This window comes from Drosophila rhopaloa, unplaced genomic scaffold (assembly GCF_018152115.1).
Source record: "Drosophila rhopaloa isolate 14029-0021.01 unplaced genomic scaffold, ASM1815211v1 contig_155, whole genome shotgun sequence".
Taxonomy (NCBI): Eukaryota; Metazoa; Arthropoda; class Insecta; order Diptera; family Drosophilidae; genus Drosophila; species Drosophila rhopaloa.
Window position 1 is genome coordinate 3,656,015 of NW_025335034.1, and position 15,181 is coordinate 3,671,195.

At 36.3% G+C, this 15,181-nt stretch overlaps 1 protein-coding gene across 1 annotated transcript in view; it reads left to right on the top strand.

The window, feature by feature from the left end:
* Positions 1 to 5,786: 5,786 nt before the first annotated feature.
* The window catches only part of LOC108041146 (TLD domain-containing protein 2), a 92,581-nt gene continuing 83,186 nt past the window's right edge, over positions 5,787 to 15,181 (top strand). Inside the window, exon 1 of the mRNA XM_044457270.1 lies at positions 5,787 to 6,329. The gene's annotated coding sequence lies outside the window, so the exon portion shown is untranslated. The remainder of the gene's footprint in view (positions 6,330 to 15,181) is intronic.

Genomic DNA, 15,181 nt, shown 5'->3' on the forward strand with positions numbered 1-15,181 from the left:
AGATTTCAGTAGCAGGGATGTGACCCACCCAAAGTTTGGTAATTTTGTTACAACACGCGTTGTTAAAACTTTTATACGGCGTTTAATGTGCGAGATTAGCGGATATCTTTGAACTCTCATTTAAAAAAGGTCACCCACGACCTTATACGAGCACTTTAGCTCGGAGCTTTGGTAACTATCCGTGCAGATGCAACCGTAAAGCGTCACTCGTATTCCGTGAATGTGTCTCCCCAGTCCCTTGGATTGTTTTTGTTTGCATCCATAAAACAATGGAGCTTATCCCGACCATGCAAGCTATGTAAATACATTTTACCATTGCTCGCGGCTCCCCCGCTCTCCCCTCCCAATATCATCACGTCCATTATCTGCTCGTCTGTTTTCTGTTTCTTTTGTTTAGGACATTGTCAACGCTTTGTCTGCTCATCCTCCTGGCCATATCCTTATCCTCCTCGTCGTTCTTCGCATCCCCGTAACCCGAACTGATTGCGAGCCCAGTAAGGTCAACATGTTAGCAGACCCAACCCAGCCCACACAGTCATTTATAGATTCTCATAATCGGGTTGTCCTTGTAACCATTTTTTCACAAATAAGAAATAGAAACAAGGATACTAGGGGTTTTCCTCTGCTGAGCGATGTTGCCGTCACTGGAAATTATTGAAAGATCCCCCTTCTTGCTAAAAATATTGATTTTGTTTCATTAATATAAGAGTTTACGTTTCACGACCCTCGAAACGTACTTATGTTACGGAATGTAGCACTCAATCGGTTTAACTCCGATTTTAACTATGTATATATAAGTTAAGTTTTAACAATTGTTTTCGCAAACATTGCTCTATCTACAAAGATCCTTTAAATCTTTACTATTTGTTCGATTTCCTTATGGGCAGACAAATAGCTGTGTTTATATCAATAGGACACTTTATCTGGATGAGTAAGTATATAATTTAAATACCGTTTCCTTCTAATTTAAGCTGAGAGAAAGTATAAAGTTTGGCAGCTTAAAGCCCAATCTTAGCTTATCGTGAGTAAACAAGCTTGGTGTCGAAAATACTTTCTCGTATCTCTTACTTTAAATAAAAAGAATATCCTTTACCTCTAAAAATAATTGATAATCAAATCTGTTCTCAGCATTTTGTTTTTCTTATTAAAGAACGGAAAACGTTTTTAACAGGCATTTTTTTAAATAATCCTCCTTTAAAAATATATTTAAAAATATATACAATCAAAAAATTAATTTACTCCGAATCCTTTACAGTCTTCATGGTAGGGTGTATGTTCAATGAAAACGTTATTATTGCCTTACGCGGAAATAACATACAATTTAATTTCGTTTAATTTTCATCAATTGTATCTAACAGGTGTACATAATATCCGTTCTGTGCGTTTATTGATTCACGTTTAACGCGTTAACACCGCACTCACTCTTCGCTTAGCATTTACGTACATACACATGTGATTATGTCTGTTCGTAACGCTCCCCTTTGACGGTTTTCTTTTGTTGAGTAGAGACACATCCTTATATTCATTGTATCCTTTTTGTATTGTGTTTCCTATGTGACCATTGATAACCAGAACTTATCGCCACGAGGAAGAATTCTAGGGAGGGGCTATACGACAAAATCTTAAATCCTTTCAGAGACAATCACATTTTATTTAGGGAATCTGATTTTCACTTTAAAAAGAAACGGATTTGGATGGCCTCCGCTTTTGTCAGAATGCAAGAGAATAGCTAATAGTGCGCATATTTAAATATTGTATTAAATTGTATTATGTATTTATTTAAATAAAACTAAGAATGAAAATAGAAACTAAAAAAAATGTCATTGGAATATAACTTTGTCAAGTTGTTGTTCTTTTTATTTTAATATTTCCCGATTTCTTACTAATTTGTGCAGTTTTTTAAGTGTTGCATCCTGGCAGTATTGGTTCACAGTGATATCCTATTCAGATGATATACAATGTTTTTACGAATATACACCAAATTGGTTTAATGGAAAATTAATTGGACCCCTTAACTTTTAAATGATGACAATAATAGGAAATATAAATATTTTTCTCTATGCATAAAGGTACATGTTTATAATAAACATACTACTATAAAGAATAAAAGTCTCGCGACCGTTAGCCTGTATCGATTCTTTTGTATCGGCAGCGGAGCTGGCAACCTTTCAAAGCGTTAAAAAACAGAGTGAAGGACCTGAGTGACTGACAGATTGACACAAAATGTTTGAATGTTTCAATGTTTGTTTGTTCGCTGGTGTGTGTAAGTGTGCGGCTCCTCCCAACGCCTTTCCCCTTTGCCGCACATTTACGAATAAAAAGCACATTGTGTATACGCACGAGTGGCTGAAAAACGCGAAGCAGCAAACGAAATTCTCTGCATACTTACGGGCGCACCCTGACCTATGTTGTAGCCAAGCAATAAAAATGTAACTTACAATAACAACACTCGCTTTATTATTTTGCGTTCCAAATTAATTTTAATCTGTGTTTTAATATTATTTCTAATTGTTTTTTGGCAAACAAATTATATATTATTCAAAAATTGGTATAGATTTTAAATTGAATCTATAAATTAACTTCTCGAGACCCAATGCGAAGCACATAAAAATAAATCCACAATTTTTTTTTGAAATTTTGGATGAATGTTTTTTGTGCACTTTTTTACATCTTTGAACCGCATTCACTAAAATTGTCCGATTTCAAATATTACACTTTTTGCTTTTCTTATCGGGACCTCTGCAATAGAAAATGTAGTATATATTTAGTCGAATGTAAAATCTTTTTATACCTCATTAAGAGTTGCATTTGTTTGACTAAAAAACCAAACTATCATTATTTTCAGAACAAATTCTTAACTTCATAAAAGGATTATTCCGATATAGTACAGTCTTGTAAGATTCAGAAAGGCAAACAACTGATTTTAATTAAAGCGAAATGGTAGTTCCAAAGAAATAATGAGGTTATATAACAACACATACACATACATACATTAAGTATGAAGCAGTCAGACTGTCGATAGTCATCCAACGCTGCGGCTGCGCTACTACTGCACTGCCCACGCACTTTGGGGAAAGATATCAAAACATATGCGTGGGAAAGGAAAACGACATGAACAATAAGCATCTGCTTATTTTAAAGAAGCACAAATGGCGAAGAGAGTCCAACGATTCCCACAAAAATGTATCTTCTTATATTGGTTAGAAGTTTATTTTGTATTTATCGTTTTAAATAGATTAAAAAGCTAAATATGTACATACATATATACACTTTTTATTTTAAACTTTATATTTAAATAATGAAAATGGAGTTATGTTTAAATTACAAAATTAATTTCTGTTATTAACAAATCTTTGCGTGCCCTAAGTGTATTTATCAAGTTCAAATATGTAAAATGGTTTTTAAGCTTTATTTTCTAGTTAGCTAATTTTCATCGAAATATGCATTGCTTTGTCGAAACATACAAAAATAATGTCAGGAAAATTACTCATCATAATTAATTTATAAAAAAATTAATCAGTTTAAATAAAAAATGTTGGCTGCCAGCAATAAAGGTTTTATGTTTTATGTTTCTTTTAAAAACAAGAAAGGAAGCAAACTTTGGCAAGTCGAAGTTTTTATACCCTTGCAGTTATTATAAAACGACTACATTTCGATTTCTATGCCTATATTACTAAAAACAATAAAGCTATGACGAATTTGTGAGGCACTTTGCTATAGTTTCTATTGTCCGATTTTGACAAAACTAAAAGCGTAATTCTGAAATAGTAAGTAATAACTATATCTCAAAGGAATATTTTGATAAATAAAAAACCGCAAAACACATTTTTTTTAATTTATATTTTTTTAATTTTTCGATTTTTCTATGGGAGCTATATGTATGATGTAGATGTCTGCTTTTAATTTAATTAAAACCGTAATATAAACCATAGTATTTAAATATTACCATAAACAACAAAGTTAAAATTAAAAAAAATTTTTTTTCCTATTGTTTCTATGGGACAATTATATAGCGATATAGTCGCCCGCTCCGGCTCGTTCCGACTTATATACTACCTGCAATAGTTTCAAGCAGCTTTAAAACTGACGGAAAAATTTGCGTAGAAACGGACGGAAGGACAGACGGATGGACGAACAGCCGGACATGGCTAGATCGACTCTCCTGGTGTTGCTGATCAAGAATATAAATACCTTATAGGGTCGGAAATGTTTTCTTCACTGCGTTGCAAACTTGTGACTGAAATTATAATACCTCTGCAAGGGTGTAAAATCAGGGTATAAAATCAATTACAGTTTAATATTGTAGATTTTGATGTGCAATAAAGCGTTCGAAAATAAAAAATGTCCTTTAGGGCTTATGCTTTGCGCATTGTTCTGTTTCCGTAAAAATTACTAATACGACACATAATGTCAGGTACAGTGGTGTACTTTAAATGCAATGCGTAGAGCCTAAAATGCATTCTTTGCACAACAAATTCATCAAGTAGGGCAGTGCAGGAAAGCGAATAGTAAACTGTTGAGTAGGACCTTAAAATTTTCATACAAGGGCAGTCGAACTGCCCTAATGTACAAAAGCATTGCCTTAAGATAGGCGGTATAGCGAGTATAGGCACTCAACTTTAGCTATCTTTCTTGTTAACGACTATTTTTGTAATTTGTCATCGTGAAAGTAGCCAGGTGGACAACGCTTTGCTACACATGTCCCTCGAGCCTTCTCTCTTCCCCTTTTCGTCCGTCTGTCTCTCTGTTGACGTTCCCAGTTGTCGTTATCGCTGGCGTTGCGCATTCGCCCCGTTGCTCCCTGGTCCTCTCCCTATTCCTGTTTCTGTCCCTGTCCCTTTCCCGCCCTCTGCTTCTCTCAATCTATCACTCTCACTCGTGGCGGCTCCTACGCACTTAACATTGAAAACCGAAAACAAGCCCCCAAGTGGCCAGAAAGGCCTGCCATCCGCCACAAACATGAAGAAAAATCCATCTCTCTACGCCTGCGCGTTAAGCAAGTTCAAGGAGTCAGGCGAGAAGAGAGGTCCCTCAATTTATGGTGCATACCTATAGAATCGTGATAGTGAAAGTTTGATAGCAACAACAATAATTTGTTAGTTTTGAAGTTCACAGCAGGCCTTTTCGACATGACACGCTTCCAAACAGTAGGCAATACTTTTTAACAGAGTCTGTAAATAGGAAACAGAAACGGGGAACGAGATTTAAAATGTGATGGAAATTAAATGTACAAAAAATAAATGGAAAAATTAAGGTTACATTTCTTATCAATGCAGGCGAATTATTTAGAATTATAAATACCCTCTGCAAGGGTATAAAAAGTAAAAAAAATAACCTCTTAAGGTACTTTTTTAGATAAATGCAAAACTAAAATTAATTTAAATAAATTAATACCTTTGTGTGAAAATAAATAAAATAAGTATTTGTATTTTGTGCTAAGGAACTGAATTTAAGAGCTTTCTTAGTATTATATTTGTAGAGACTCCGTAAATTTATAATAGGCACTTGATAACAAAATAAAATTTGTAAATTAATGCTTTAATTAATGCACAAAATGTTGAGATAATTAATAAAATCTTACTTAATTTCTTTTTAATTTTGAAATCCAAAATAAAAAAAACTCCCAGTTCTGTTGAAAGCGCTGGACTAAATAAAAATGAATACAATGAGAGGAAAAAAGAGAGAGTTAACGTTAGTTCCTTAGCTCTCTCTTGGCCATGTATTTCGGCCCTGTTAGCTGGAGCGCCGTAAATACCGTTGGCACAGTACATCGTGGACAGTTGAGCGTGCAAGTTTGGGCAACCAGAAACCCTTGCCGATTATATCAGAAAGGCCAACAAATATAAATCAAAACAGAGAACTAAAAATATAAAAAAAACACAAGCAAAAAGGGACATAAGACCTCTGGTACTCTCTATAAACCAAATATGGCCGCCCGTGAAGCTTAAAAAACATAAAACAAGGCGAAACCATTTTGTATTTTTGGCCAATTCGTAAAGTTTTTTCGTTCCCTCAGCTGTGTGTTACATAAATCTCGGTGAATGTGTGCGTGTGCGTGAGAGAGTTCTCATGTGTGTGTGTGTGCGACTAACAGCAAAAGCAGCTAAAAAATATTATTAAAAGCAGCTAAAAAATTTAAGTAAAGCTACTCCCCGATTTTGATTTATCGTTTGTGTGCTTAGTCAATTGGGCTCAACCCAAAAAGCTGTTTCGGTGTCAATTACGAGAAAGTTACTACCAAAAAATATACGCATACGAAGCGGTATCAGAAGCCAAGAACATCCACCTTGAAATCCGCCAAGCAACAGACAACAGCCAGTCGAAGCAATGTAAGTGGAAATAGAATTTTTGAAAGTAATTTTTTTTAAATTGAGTATTTCTTTTGAACAGACAAATACGTGTTCTTAGCGAAAGATTACAAAGTTTAATTTTTTATGATCGAACCTTTATGTACAAACATTTATTTAGGGAGAAATACCATTTTTTTATGCATTTAGCAACTAATTACTAAGTTATCTAGTTCTTAATAACCACTCATCAAGAAATACCTTCAGTTTGCTTTTTAGCAGTATATTTAAAACTTAATAGCCGTTATTTAGTGGTTAATAACCACTCATCAAGAAATACCTTCAGTTTCCTTTTAAGCTTAGTATATTTAAAACTTAATAGCCGTCTTTCATAAAAGCCCATCTATGTATATCTGGGCCTGACCTCGACCAATCGACCGCCATTGAAACCTAAATCGCAACGTCTGTTCAATTTTAGTTAATTTCGCCCCATCAGCTGCAACATGTGTAGCAATTTCCCAGCGCTACATTTTCCACAACATTTATCGATTATCGGAGCACTCTCACCCATCGCCATCTCCCATTTTCTTCTGGTCAACTCAATTGCTTGCAAAATTTAATAACCGCACACTTGGCATTTTGCGTTTTGTTTTGTGCCCCAACTTTGTTAATTTCTTTTCGGCCCTCTCTCCGATTTCCTCTTTTCATTGCTCTTTCCTTTGTGCTGGCACCCACGCAGTTGCTCGTTATTCTCACTTTTTGTGCCGTTTTTCGCCTGTCAGCTGCCTGCCACTCCCACTTTCCTCTCCGCATCTCCTTTTCGACAGTGCTGGCTCATTTTCTTGCCACCTTTGTGACCTGAAATGGGCAATATCATCTTGTTGAGGCCCCGGATTGAATATCTTATTGTTAAAAGGGAAATTGTATCCCAAAAGAGTTTGATTGATTTGTTGAAGGCTCCGAAGGTTCCTCAGACAGGGCAAATTTGTGTGGTATATGCGAACAGACGTGCTCAATGATTATCATCTGTCAATGGCAAGAAAGGAATAAAAAGAATGCTAATACGTCTTATGCAGAAAGGTCTTTGTGACAATAGTTTTAACATAGTCCCTCAATAGTGAGATGCTAAAACTACCTAAAGGTTTAGTCTTACATTTTAAATCTAAATTATTACTTTTAAGTAATGTAAAAAAAGATAAGATAAGATAAGACTACATGTAATTTTTTATAAAACACCTCTAAGCTCGGAGTATTAAGTTTATGTAAATTGTTCAGTTAAAAATATATACGTAAAAAAATATATTAAATGCAATGATTACAAGTTTTAAATCTGATTATAAAATATACATATGTACATGTATATATGTAACTCTGGATTAACGAGTTTAAATATACATTTTTAAATGTATACACCTGCTTTAAGAAAGATCAAAAAGGTATTGAAAAAATCTTCATAACTTAATTGTTTTGAATCATATAAGCATAACGATCAATAAATAGTCGACTTATAGAATATTACATTATATACCCGGTTATTTAGCGTCGAAATCACTAACTTGTTCATCTTGATCAAAAGGCTCAACTCCAATATGCAGCTGAAAGGAGTTGGGTGTTATAGCTCGCATGCGTCGTAAGACTCGTAGCTGAGCAATCCCTTTGTGTGAAGAAAATATGATCTTCAGGATTTTATATCAGTTTATCGTATACAGCTATCAGGTATACGATTGCGATACACAGCCAACATTGTAATAATATTTTTTATGTGCGATTTCTACTTGCCTCTTTCCACTGCACATTTTGTGTGGTCCCATTGTTATTACGTATATTCCTTCTGCGTCTAAGCGTGTTTTTTTCGAGCGGCTTTGTTGACCACCCACGCCGACAAAGACAAAGTCGCCGTCATTTCCAGGACACTTTTTCGCTGCTGCGATGCCGCCGTTCATTTGTTTCCCTGTTTATTGTTTTTGGCTTTCGTCCTGCCCATTGTTCTTGTTGCCGCTTTCACAGCTCCCGGACTTCAGCTTGAAGTATTTTAGCCATTTTCTGGTCAGGCATCATCATTCAGCCGGAGAGGCTTTGAGAGGGACGGGGACAAAATGGAAGGACTTTAGCTCGAGTGCCGCTTCAGTTGTGGCCATTGCATCGCCATCGCATTACCATCGCCTTACCTTGTAGCACTTTTGAAAAATCTAAGATATTTAGAGTCGAGTTGATATACCCTTGCAGAATATTCTGTAAGTTATATTCTCCAAAACTATTCATATGATGCATTCTTAATGCTCATAAAAAATCCCAACTTCCTAACTTTACAAACACCAAAGTTATGGCATTTCCGATCGTTCAGTTATATAATAAGAAATCAGTTCGATTAGTAAGCTAAAATTTAATTTTGTATACCCTTGCAGAGGGTTATGAAAAGATTTCAACGCAGTAAAGGAGACGTATCTGATCCCATATTCTTACGAACGAAAATTCTTTAGAAATGGTTTTTTTTTAACAAACCAAAAGGCTTTCATAAAGATACTGGGATAATTGCGAAATCGACTTCGTTTGCTCATATCGTTGTTTTTATACCCTTGCAGAGGGTATTATAAATCAAAAGTGTGCAACGCAGTAAAGGAGACATCTCCGACCCTATAAAGTATATATATTCTTTATCAGGATCACCTCCTGAGTTGATATAAGCATGTCCGTCTGTCTGTCCGTCTGTCTGTTTCTACGCAAACTAGTCTCTCAGTTTAAAAGATATCGAATTGAAACTTTGCACACACCCTTCTTCCCTTTGCACGCAGTATATAAGTCGGAACGGATCAGCCGACTATATCCTATAGCTGCCATATAACTGATCGATTGGAAATGCCATAACTTACAGAATATTCTGCAAGGGTATATCAACTTCGGCTCCGCCCGAAGTTAGCTTTCCTTTCTTGTTTTATAATTTACATAGTGTTTTATAGAACTATAGAGTTTTACAACAGAATATAAAAATACATAATAATAATACATAATACAACAGAATATAAACTTCAGCTTTGCTTAGGTTCCTTTCATGTTTTTACTGACCTTTGCACTATTCAAACAATTTTAATTATTCTTCATCGAAGTTAATATATAAACGACAAACAAGATTTGTATTATTCGTTTATGAGATCTAAGTTTAAGAAATTGTCGTCTTTTAAAATAGTTGGTTACTTCATATACTTTCATTCTTTTTTTGGACAATTTTAAGAAAGTGATTGCAAATATTTCATTACCTTTTCTTATTTCCTTAGACTCACGGGTTAGCTCCATTTAAATCTCTTTTTTTTGACTTCCTTTAAGTTGTCAATTCAAATTTATGTATATAAAGTAGAGCTGATGGACAAAAGAGCTTCAAATTGTAATACAGTGGTTTTTATGTTTGCTTGTGGTTTCCACTTGCACATTAAATGAAATTGAAAGACATTTGCAACGCCAACAGATTTGCACTTAGTGAAGATTATACGATGCGACTTGATTTGATTGATATGGAAAGGCATTAAATAAAGCCAAGAGGTTTGGCAAAATGGAAATGAAAGAGACTTCGAGTCAAGAGTTAGTTTTTCCCTGTTTCTAATATTTTTGTTTGCCTACATCAATCCGTTTCTATAAATGCCATGCGATAAAAGTTTTTCAACCCATAAATATTTAATTTTTATACCCTTGCAGAGGGTATTATAATTTTGGTCAAAAGTGTGCAACGCAGTGAAGGAGACATCTCCGACCCTATAAAGTATATATATTCTTGATCAGGATCACCTCCTGAGTTGATATAGCCATGTCCGTCTGTCCGTCTGTCCGTCTGTCCGTCTGTCCGTCTGTCTGTCCGTCTGTCTGTTTCTACGCGAACTAGTCTCTCAGTTTTAAAGATATCGAATTCAAACTTTGCACACACCCTTCTTTCCTTTGCACGCAGTATATAAGTCGGAACGGCCGGGATCGGCCGACTATATCCTATAGCTGCCATATAACTGATTAATCGGAAATGCCATAACTCTGCTGTTTGTTAAGTTAGGAAGTTGGGACTTTCTATGGGTTTTACATTTGGCCAATCAATACGACGTACCAAATTTCATAAGGATCGGCCGACTATATCCTATAGCTGCCATATAACTGATTAATCGGAAATGCCATAACTCTGCTGTTTGTTAAGTTAGGAAGTTGGGACTTTCTATGGGTTTTATATTTGGCCAATCAATACGACGTACCAAATTTCATAAGGATCGGCCGACTATATCCTATAGCTGCTATATAACTGATTGATCGGAAATGCCATAACTTTGGTGTTTTTAAAGTTAGGAAGTTGGGATTTTTTATGAGTATTAAGAATGCATCATATGAATAATTTTGGAGAATATAATTTGCAGAATATTCTGCAAGGGTATTTCAACTTCGGCTCCGCCCGAAGTTAGCTTTCCTTTCTTGTTATGTCCTATAGTTGTCCCAAATTATGGAGTCAAAGCCATGGAGCCTTTTGACTTAATTTAATTCTCTTCAGGTTTCTCCGACTTGCCAAGCTAGACCCAAAAGTTGTTGCTCATAAAACCTACCAGCAAATGTATACTTTATACTACACATGGACAAATTTGCCTTTGCCATGCATAAACGGGCGGGAGGGCCATTAAATTTTGCCAAAATGTCAAAGCTAATAAAAAGTTTGTTGACATTGTATGTAGAGAAATTATGCTCCTGCTACGATGACTTCAGAACTTCTACGCCTGGCTGCCTCTAAAATTCCGCTCAATTATAGTGCCTAACTTGTTTTCTCAGAAAAAACAGTAAATACAAATAATAAAAACCTTAAAAAAAAGAAGCTTCAGGAAGCCGGAGTTTAAATACGCTCGCCGGTCTAGAATATATTCTTATGAATTCTATTTAATTATTTATATTCTCCTAAAAATAATTTAACAAACATACTTCTTAACGAGTTTAAAATGAGCTGATCTCCTCGTCTTCAACAAAATCAAAAATAAATTTTAAAGATATTGTTGCAAATTTTTTTAACAAACACTTTTTAAAATTCTCATTATACCCTTGCAGAGGGTATTATAATTTTGGTCAAAAGTGTGCAACGCAGTGAAGGAGACATCTCCGACCCTATAAAGTATATATATTCTTGATCAGGATCACCTCCTGAGTTGATATAGCCATGTCCGTCTGTCCGTCTGTCCGTCTGTCCGTCTGTCCGTCTGTCCGTCTGTCCGTCTGTCTGTTTCTACGCAAACTAGTCTCTCAGTTTTAAAGCTATCGAGTTGAAACTTTGCACACAGCCTTCTTTCCTTTGCACGCAGTATATAAGTCGGAACGGCCGGGATCGGCCGACTATATCCTATAGCTGCCATATAACTGATTGATCGGAAATGCCATAACTTTGGTGTTTGTAAAGTTAGGAAGTTGGAATTTTCTATGGGCCCTATATTTGGCCAATCAATCCGACCTACCAAATTTCATAAGGATCGGCCGACTATATCTTATAGCTGCCATATAACTGATTGATCGGAAATGCCATAACTTTGGTGTTTGTAAAGTTAGGAAGTTGGGATTTTCTATCGGTTTTATATTTGGTCAATCAATCCGACCTACCAAATTTCATAAGGATCGGCCGACTATATCCTATAGCCGCCATATAACTGATTGATCTGAAATGCCATAACTTTGGTGTTTGTTAAGTTAGGAAGTTGGGATTTTCTATGGGTTTTATTTTTGGCCAATCAATCCGACCTACCAAAGTTCATAAGGATCGGCCGACTATATCTTATAGCTGCCATATAACTGAACGATTGGAAATGCTATAACTTTGGTGTTTTTAAAGTTAGGATGTTGGGATTTTTTATGAGTATTAAGAATGCATCATATGAATAATTTTGGAGAATATAATTTACAGAGTATTCTGCAAGGGTATATCAACTTCGGCTCCGCCCGAAGTTAGCTTGCCTTTCTTGTTTTCTCATTTATTTAGACGTTTTCCCAGGCAGTGTTCAAAAATGTAGTAAAATTGTATTGCTCACCTGAAAATATAATTGTTTTGTTACACAAAATTGTATATCAGAAATGATTTATGTTGTAGATCGTTTTGACTTTCTCAATGCGCTAGTAGATGTTTTTTATAATATTGTATTGTATTGTATTACTACAGAAGTTTGGTTTTTTACGCAGAAAAGAAAGTATTTTGACCCTATAAGAATTATGTATATAAACTATTGATCAGCATCATGAGGACTGTCGAGGACTGAAAATAATTGATTTTAAATTTTTGTTATGTTTACAAGTAGTACACCGGGAGATTTTTGCATTTATTGGTAATTTAGAGGTCCGGTTTCGATTGCTTAATCAATGTAGGAAAATAAGTAATTGAAATAAAATGCCAATGCACTTTTAACCATGGAATCTAAAGAGAAGCAATCGAGAGGCAAGTAATTGATTATGTACTTATAATAATTATTATGTACTTTGGCGATTGTGTGCCACTGAAATAAGGGTCATTCAAAATGTTAAGTTATAATGCGTTCAAAAAACGTGGACAAGACCATCACACTCTGCTTCACATCCACGAGAACACGTCTTCATTTCGTCACGTCGTCGATCCCGTCAACATTACATAGGCCTCCACTTCGGCTAAATCCGTAGTGTCCCTGCTGCAGCATCGGAGTATTCATTTCTTCCAGGCGGCTATAGTGCTGCTCGACATTGGATCCACCACTTTTAAGACCGGTGCCATGATCGACCCGTGCACTTGGCCGCTCCATTTTGGCTTTCAACGACAGGCGTTGTCAACGAAAATGTTCGTTCAAAGACTGGCAATTTCATTCTCGACATGGGGCTGAAGGTCAGCCAAATTTGCAGATACACACCCTAATGCGTGTTTTGAGCGATGATGTTCCGGCTAAATTTTCAAATTCCATCGTCAAGCGACGATCTCCCTGGTGTTGCGATTTGACGTTTATCGAACGAGATCCTGTCCGGGTTCCTAAAATTACAAGCGACAACTGCCTGTCGCTCAAAGCACCCTGTTCGGGTGGATCGTGTCAGGAGCATGCGGCCAATCCCGAAGTACCCGTGAAAAGTCCGGAAAAGAAGTCTCGCGCCCTTCTGACCACCCCTCTAATTGCTCAAATGTGGCTATAACTTCCCGTTTAGCCTATCGAAATATTTGATTTGCAATTGGAAATATTGGGAACATATCGAAACTCTTTTGTCAAACTAAACAAAAGCATAATGTTAATATGTTGTAATCTCTGCTAGATACATGCAAAAAGGTAAGGACCAGAAATGGCAACGACACCAGGACAAAATTCAAGATTTGGATCAAGGCAAGGATTAGAAATGCTACCGGCACCAAAACAGATACCGGAACACGGACCACAACATTGAATTATAGAAATTTCGACAGTTTTAGAAGCACAATCTTTTGATTTTAAGCATCCTTCTTAAAATATATATTGTGTCCATAGACTGATAAATAAAAAAATGGAAAGGGAACCGCCCAGTGGATTGCCACATGGCGGTGTATAATGTACATTAAGCATATGTTCCTATGAAATCAGACACATTTAAGAATAGGAGTCTGGACAAACAGTTTTTGGTGGATTCTTAGGACTATTTACGCAGTGGTTGCTTTAGAGGAAATCGAGAAAGGTATGTAGAAAACATTTCTGTGTGAGTTTCAAATATTATGCACAATACTTAAAAAATAACACTTGGTTGTGTTTCCCGTCCATTGTTTAAAATTAGAAATAAGTTCACTTAAAGCGAAGTTCAGTAAAATAAATTATTGGAAAAAACGACTTTCGACTAGGGAAGCGGTGGAACTAAGCGCTTCCTCCTCTTATTTACCCTAACATCAGAAAGTAACTTAAAAAATTCTTTCTGAAGGCAGGAACTCGTAGTCAGAGTGCACTGTATTTGTTTGTCGGCGAAATTCGATAATCAATTCAATGGACATGAGCAGGTTGGCAGCAGAAGCAGTGGAAAACCCGGACCTGTTAACAGCCTAGGGAAAACCTGTTAAGTTAACAACATGCGCAGCTCTTACATTTAATTTTAGTACAAAACGTGAGGGTGGGGGGCTTGGCGGAAGAAAAGAGAGAGAGAGAAAAGAGAGCGCTAACAACAACAAACTGCAGCTCAGCTGTTTTCTGGCCGTGTCGCGTGCTTTGTCCTTGACAAGGTTTTGTTTTTCCAGCATTTTTCATATTTTCCCAGCAGGAGCAAGCGAGAGAGCTCCCAGCGAGAGTGAGAGAGAGGGAGATATGAAAGGCGTGGGAGAGAATACAGCTTTTCGCTGGCTGCGCCATTTTCATTCAGTAAAAAAAGGAGAGGAAGCAGAACTTTTTCCAAGGCGGAAACGCTCCTGGTGGATAGGTTGTGTGTGTGCGTGAGACTCATGTTTCTTGGCTTCTTTTGTGGCTTCCATTCGCGTGCCAATTGCGCATAAGTTCTGTGAAATTCCGAAATTGCTTTAAACTTTTTGGGGAAGACACATTAACAGCCGCAGAACCCGCATGACTTTCACTTCCTGTGAGAATTGCGTTCTTTGAAGCTCTCCCTTACACTTACTCCTACTTTAAATACCTTTTGTTTCACCTGTCTACTTGCATTTTAACAAGAAAGGAAAGCTAACTTCGGGCGGAGCCGAAGTTGATATACCCTTGCAGAACTCTCTATAATAATATTCTCCAAAATTATTCCTATGATGCATTCTTAATACTCATAAAAAATCCAAACTTCCTAACTTTAAAAACACCAAAGTTGTGGCATTTCGAATCGTTCAGTTATATGGCAGCTATAGGATATAGTCGGCCGATCCCTATGAAATTTGGTACGTCGGATTGATTGGCCAAATATAATAACCATAGAGAGTCCCAACTTCCTAACTT